Below are 7,333 nucleotides of genomic sequence, written 5' to 3' on the forward strand. Positions count from 1 at the left end.
AAGCATGTCAGAAGGACACTTTTTGGTCAGTTCTTTGTATCTCTCCCAAGCTTCATAGAGGGATTCACCTTCTTTCTGTCTGAAGGTCTGAACATCCACTCTAAGCTTACTCAGCTTTTGAGGAGGAAAGAACTTGGCTAAGAAAGCCTTGACCAGCTTATCCCAAGAGTTCAGGCTATCCTTAGGTTGAGAGTCCAACCATATTCTAGCTCTGTCTCTCACAGCAAAAGGGAAAAGCATGAGCCTGTAGACTTCAGGATCTACTCCATTAGTCTTAACAGTATCACATATCTGCAAGAATTCAGTTAAGAACTGAAAAGGATCTTCAGATGGAAGTCCATGAAACTTGCAGTTCTGCTGCATCAGAGAAACTAATTGAGGTTTAAGCTCAAAATTGTTTGCTCCAATGGCAGGAATGGAGATGCTTCTTCCATGTAAATTGGAATTAGGTGCAGTAAAGTCACCAAGCATCCTCCTTGCATTATTATTATTTTTTGCTGCCATCTCCTCTTCCTGTTCGAAAATTTCTAAAAGGTGCTTGCTGGATTGTTGTAATTTAGCTTCTCTTAGTTTCCTCTTCAGAGTCCTTTCAGGTTCTGGATCTGCTTCAACAAGAATATTCTTGTCCTTGCTCCTGGTCATATGAAAAAGAGGGACAGAAAAATAATAATAGGGATCCTTTTTACCACAGGTATAGAGGTTCCCCTGTGTGAGTAGAAGAAGAAAAGAATGTAATGTAAAAAAAGAAACACAAGGGTAAGGAGAGCAGAGATGTGGGATGAGAGAGAAGGAGAATTTTCGAAAATTATTTTTGAAAAAGAGTTAGTGATTTTCGAAAATAGTTTTTGAAAAAGGTTAGTAATTTTTCGAAAATTAAAATCAAAAATTAAAATAATTAGTTAATTAAAAAGAAATTTTGAAAAAGAGGAAAGATATTTTCGAAAATTAGAGAGAGAGAGTTAGTTAGGTAGTTTTGAAAAAGATAAGAAACAAACAAAAAGTTAGTTAGTTAGTTGAAACAAATTTGAAAATCAATTTTGAAAAGATAAGAAGATAAGAAGTTAGAAAGGATATTTTAAAATCAAATTTTGAAAAAGATAAGATAAAGAGATATTTTTGAAAAGATATGATTGAAATTAGTTTTGAAAAAGATTTGATTTTTAAAATCACAATTAATGACTTGATTCACAAGAAATCACAAGATATGATTCTAGAACTCAAAGTTTGAATATTTCTTAACAAGCAAGTAACAAGCTTGAAATTTTTGAATCAAAACATTAATTGATGATGTTATTTTCGAAAATTAGGAGATAAAGATAAGAAAAAGATTTTTGAAAAATATATTTAAAATTTTCGAAAATAACTAAGAAAAATGAAAAAGATTTGATTTTTGAAAAAGATTTTGAAAAATATAAGATTTTTAAATTGAAAATTTGATTTGACTCATAAAAACAACTAAATTTTAAAATTTTTTTGAAAAAATCAAATCTAATTTTCGAAATTTTGAGAGAGAAAAAGGGGAAGATATTTTTTTGATTTTTGAATTTTTAATGATGAGAGAGAAAAACATGAAAATGATGCAATGCATGAAAATTTTGGGTCAAAACAATGAATGCATGCAAGAATGCTATGAATGTCAAGATGAACACCAAGAACACTATGAAGATCATGATGAACATCAAGAACATATTTTTGAAAATTTTATATGCAAAGAAAACATGCAAGATACCAAACTTAAAAATTTTTCATGTATAGACACTATGAATGCAAGAATGCATATGAAAAACAAGAAAAGACACAAAACATGAAAACATCAAGATCAAACAAGAAGACTTACCAAGAACAACTTGAAGATCATGAAGAACACTATGAATGCATGAATTTTTTGAAAAATACAAGATGAATATGCAATTGACACCAAACTTTCAACTTGACTCAAGACTCAAACAAGAAACATGAAATATTTTTGATTTTTATGATTTTATTAAATTTTTTTTTTGGATTTTTCGAAAATTAATGTGAAAAAGAAAATAAGGATTTCAAAATTTTTAATATGAATTCCAGGAATCTTGCATTCTTATTCTAAAGCTCCAATCTGAGGGTTAGGCATGGCTTAATAGCCAGCCAAGCTTTAGTATGCTATTACATGCATTGAAGTGATTAGTTGGATCCTCAGTCCAAAGGAATTTGGACATGGCTTCACAGCCAGCCAGGATTCAACAAATCATCATGAAACACTAGAATTCATTCTTAAAAATTCTGAAGAAAAATATATTTTTTTTGAAAACATTTTTTTTTCCGAAAACAGGTGAGAAATTTTTGAAAGATTTTTGAAAAATTTTTGAAAATAAAACAAAAAGAAAATTACCTAATCTGAGCAACAAGATGAACCGTCAGTTGTCCAAACTCGAACAATCCCCGGCAACGGCGCCAAAAACTTGGTGTACGAAATTGTGATCTCAGGCAACGGCGCCAGAAACTCTGTATGCACGTCTTAATAAATTGTTTTTCATTCACAACTTCGATACAACTAACCAGCAAGTGCACTGGGTCGTCCAAGTAATAAACCTTACGTGAGTAAGGGTCGATCCCACGGAGATTGTTGGTATGAAGCAAGCTATGGTCACCTTGTAAATCTCAGTCAGGCGGATATAAAATAGTTATGGAGTTTTCGAACATAAATAATAAATAGATAGAAAATAAGGATAGGAACACTTATGTATATCATTGGTGAGAATTTCAGATAAGTGTATAGAGATGCTTTCGTTCCTCTGAACCTCTGCTTTCCTGCTGTCTTCATCCAATCAGTCTTACTCCTTTCCATGGCTGGCTTTATGTAAGGACATCACCGTTATCAATGGCTACTTTTTATCCTCTCTGGAAAATGGTCCGATGCGCTGTCACTGCATGGCTAATCATCTGGAGGCATCACCCTTGTCAATGGCTGCATCCCATCCTCTTGTGAAAATGGTCCAAATGCTCTGTCACAGCATGGCTAATCATCTGAGGTTCTCGATCATACTGGAATAGGATTCACCCTCCTTTTGCGTCTGTCACTACACCCAGCACTCGCGAGTTTGAAGTTCGTCATAGTCATTCAATCCCAGAGTCCTACTCGGAATACCACAGACAAGGTTTAGACTTTTCGGACTCTCATGAATGCCGCCATCAATCTAGCTTATACCACGAAGATTCTGATTAAGAGATCCAAGAGATACTCATTCAGTCTAAGGTAGAATGGAAGTGGTTGTCAGGCACGCGTTCATAGGGAATGATGATGATTGTCACGTTCATCACATTCAGGTTGAAGTGCGAATGAATATCTTAGAAGCAGAATAAGTTGAATTGAATAGAAAAACAGTAGTACTTTGCATTAATCTTTGAGGAACAGCAGAGCTCCACACCTTAATCTATGGAGTGCAGAAACTCTATCGTATGAAAATACATAAGTGATAATGGTTCAGGCATGGCCGAATGGCCAGCCCCCATGAAAGTCTAAGATAGCATAAAACTGATCAAAGATGTCTAATACAATAGTAAAAAGTCCTATTTATACTAAACTAGTTACTAGGGTTTACAGAAGTAAGTAATTGATGCGTAAATCCACTTCCGGGGCCCACTTGGTGTGTGCTTGGGCTGAGCTTGAATGTTACACGTGCAGAGGTCATTCTTGGAGTTGAACGCCAGTTTGTAACGTATTTTTGGCGTTCAACTCTGGCTTGTGACGTGTTTCTGGCGTTTAACTCCAGACAGCAGCGTAGAACTGGCGTATAACATAAAAACTAATGAAAACATCCCTAAAAGTAACTAGATTCTACTAAAAACATACTAAAAACAATGCCAAAAAGCGTATAAATTATCCGCTCATCAATGACTGAGACCTCTTCCTTTTGCTGGAGGTGGCCTTGGCTTTCCCTTTGCCTCTGTCAGACATCCTGAAAATAGAAATTACAGGATACAAAATATTAAGCAAAGTAGAGGTATGAAAAGCAAGTATGATATAGCCAAACAGACAGAAGACAGGAAACAGAAGGGTATTGAGGTACATTCATGAAGTGAGCCAAAGAAATAAATTCTTGGAATGCAAGAAAAATAGAATTCAGACATCAACCAAAAATACAATCCAAGAATTCATGCAATGTTAGTAAAGATGCTTGTTTGTTAAGCAACAACAATTATCATGCCCAAAAGAATATAAAAGAGTTAGTTTGAAAAACTAAAAAGAAAGGTCAAAAATTCAATTAAGTCAAAAGTTAGAAAAGTGGGTTAAAGATCAGTGGCATGATAATTATTGAACTTAACCAAGAGAAGTTCAAAAATTTTAGGAAACAAGCATACTCACATTCATGAAGATGATGCAAGTCATTGATGATAAAATATGTTATGCATAAAAGCACAAAAGAGAAATGCAAGTCATCATCAATGTGTTTGTTCACTTAAGTGCAAAAATTGGTGTAGAAAAATAAAAATTCACTCATGTAACCCAAGGTAAATTGGAACAATGAAAACAGCTACATAAGTAAAATTTCACCAATAATTACAACTTAAAAGAACCTCATTCAAAAGAAACAAGATTAGGCCACTTGAAGGTTTAGGAAAACAACTTCAATGGTCAATGAGAAATACACTTGAAATATGACCATGAAGGGCAGAAATTTGGACCAAACTTGAGCGATGAAAAACATAAAAGAGGTTCAAAATCGCTTGGTCGATCAAGGTTCTAATTGACACAGAAATCCCTCAAATAGTTCCTTGTTATCACCAATGAAGTAATTTGAATAAAGGGAACTAAAGAAGAGCGGAGGTGCCAGCCGACCAATACATGAATTGAATTGGGCAGTAATCAAGTAGGACTAAAGTTAAAATGTGCCAAATTCAGTCCACAATTGGAAGTCAATAGCATAAAGATTTCAGAAAAATTTGGCAGCATTCCGGCAGTAAATTGAGCATTCCCGGATTAAACAAACAGCAGAACTCAACCCATATGAATTCAAAACAATACAGACAAAGTCAGCAATCATAATTTCATATGAACTAAGGTGCATATTCAAACATGAGCAGCAATTTCAATCAGCAGTAGCAAACAGCAGTGGAATAATCACAGAGTATCATCAGAATTAAACAGCATCAATAGCATCAAATGGTAGTAGCACCCAAAATTAGCAACATGTAAAAATCACATAACATCAACATCATCATCACTCAACAAAGCGAATGAAAATTAGCCATTTCAGACAGCATCAGTGGAAAAAAAAATCAGACCTAAATCCACTAACCAAAATCCTAAAACTACCTAACCACCTAAAATCAACTAAACATGCATTTCTAACTAATCTAATTGAACAGAAATTAAGCAAAGCGAACTAAAATACTTAAACAAAATAAAATAAAAAAATGCAGAAAGGAAGAACAGGGGAACCTGGAAGGGTTTTGAAAGCAGAAACAGAGATGGAAACTGGGAGGAAAGAAGAGCAGTGCCAACCCAGAGATGGCGGCTACTGAAGGTGGTGATGACGGCAAAATGGAGGCGCTGAACTCAGGGAGCAGGGAGAAGCACCAGATTTCCGTTCTGGTACAGAGATGGTAGAGGGACGTGAAATGGAGAAGAAGGAAGGAGGACGAGTGGTTGTGGTAGAAGGTGGAGATTACCGGTGGCAATGGGTGGCCATGGCGGTGCTGGTTGATTGCGGGAAGGGGAAATGGCCGAGAAAGGAGAAGAAGGAAAAGAAGAAAAGGGGAGAGAAAGAGTGGTTTCCACGGCGGTTCGGGGTCGTCGGAAATGATGCGGGTGGTGGTGAGAGGCAAAAGTTGATGGTGGTGGTTATGGAGGTTTGGAAGGGAGAAGAGAGACGTTGGGAAGAATAAACAGAAGAGGGAAGAGTGACGCGAAATGGCTAGGGTTCACGCATCAGGGGTGTTAATGAATTCAAATCCACGCGTATACGTCATTGACGCATGCGCGTGGGTGGAGACAGAGCAAGTTGACACGTACGCATGGGGCGAAATTGTGCTAAACGCACAATCTCAGCATCACTTTCGTGCAACTCTCTGAAATTTTTATAGAGGTAGCATTGAGGCATCGATGCGTACACGTCGTTTACACGTGCGCGTGGATGGCAAGAAAAGCAACGTGACACGTATGCGTTATGCATGCGCACGCGTGAGCTGCCCTTTTTTTTTAAAACACCAAACAGAGCTTAAAATTCTCCTAACACTATCTACAACTCCAAACCAACTAAAATAAAAATTAACAATATTTTTTATTTTTGGAAGATTTTTCACAAAATTTGAGAAAACTTGCAATTCAAGTAAAAACTCAAATTCAAAGAATCATCCTTATTCGAAGCATAAAACCAATAAACAACCTAGCAACCAAAACAAAACATACAAAAGAATAAAAGGAAAGAACTACCTAACGATGGCAACTTGATAAACTACTATTTTATGGTTTATCTTGTGCTCAATTGAGTGGATTTTATCAATCTTTCATACACTTATTCATACTATTTGCATGGTTTTACATTCTCCTTCCTGATTTTGTGCTATGATTGAAAACATGCTTCTTTGACCTTATATTTGCTAATATTAATCTTCTCTCATTACCATTCGATACCTTGATGTGTGCGTTAAGTGATTACAGGAATTACAGGGTAGGAATGACTTAGCGGATGGAAAGGAAGCATGCAAAAGTGGAAGGAATACAAGAAATTGAAGGAACTGCTAAAGCTGTCCAGCCTGACCTCTTGGTACTAAATTGACCATAACTTGAGCTACAGAGGTCCAAATGACGCAGTTCTAGTTGCGTTGGAAAGCTAACATTTGGGGCTTTGCAACAATATATAATTTGCCATAGATTCCCTGAAGCCAAGTGACACGAACGCGTGGATCACGCGGATGCGTGACCTGGCAAAAACACAATCCGCGCGAATGCGTGGACGACGCTTCCGCGTGACTTTGCAGCGACCTGTACGTACCAGAAATCGCTGGGGGCGATTTCTGGTCTATTTTTTATCCAGTTTTTGGCCCAGAAAACACATATTAGAGGCTACAGAGTGGGAGAATGCATACATTCAATCATCATACTTTTCATTCACACGATTTTTAGGTTTTAGATGTAGTTTTAGAGAGAGAGGTTCTCTCCTCTCTCTCTCTCTCTCAAGTTTAGGATTAGGATTTCAGCTTCATTCTAGGTTTAATGTTCCTTTAATTTATATTTCTCTTCTACTTTTATTTACTCTAATACTTTTATTTGTATTTGACTTATGTTGCCCAATTGGCTTATGAACTTTTCCATGTTAGGTTTGAATATTCTATTTAATATTAATTGAGGTAT

The 7,333-nt window shown here is 36.1% G+C and overlaps 1 non-coding gene across 1 annotated transcript; it reads left to right on the forward strand.

The window, feature by feature from the left end:
• On the forward strand, window positions 1-108 carry LOC148562747 (small nucleolar RNA R71). The gene has a single exon (XR_015886827.1). It is a non-coding gene; the product is annotated as a small nucleolar RNA R71 (small nucleolar RNA).
• The last annotated feature ends 7,225 nt before the right edge of the window (window positions 109-7,333 follow it).

The sequence above is a fragment of the Arachis ipaensis genome, chromosome B6, assembly GCF_059453495.1.
Source record: "Arachis ipaensis isolate K30076 ecotype BB chromosome B6, ASM5945349v1, whole genome shotgun sequence".
NCBI classification, from domain to species: Eukaryota; Viridiplantae; Streptophyta; class Magnoliopsida; order Fabales; family Fabaceae; genus Arachis; species Arachis ipaensis.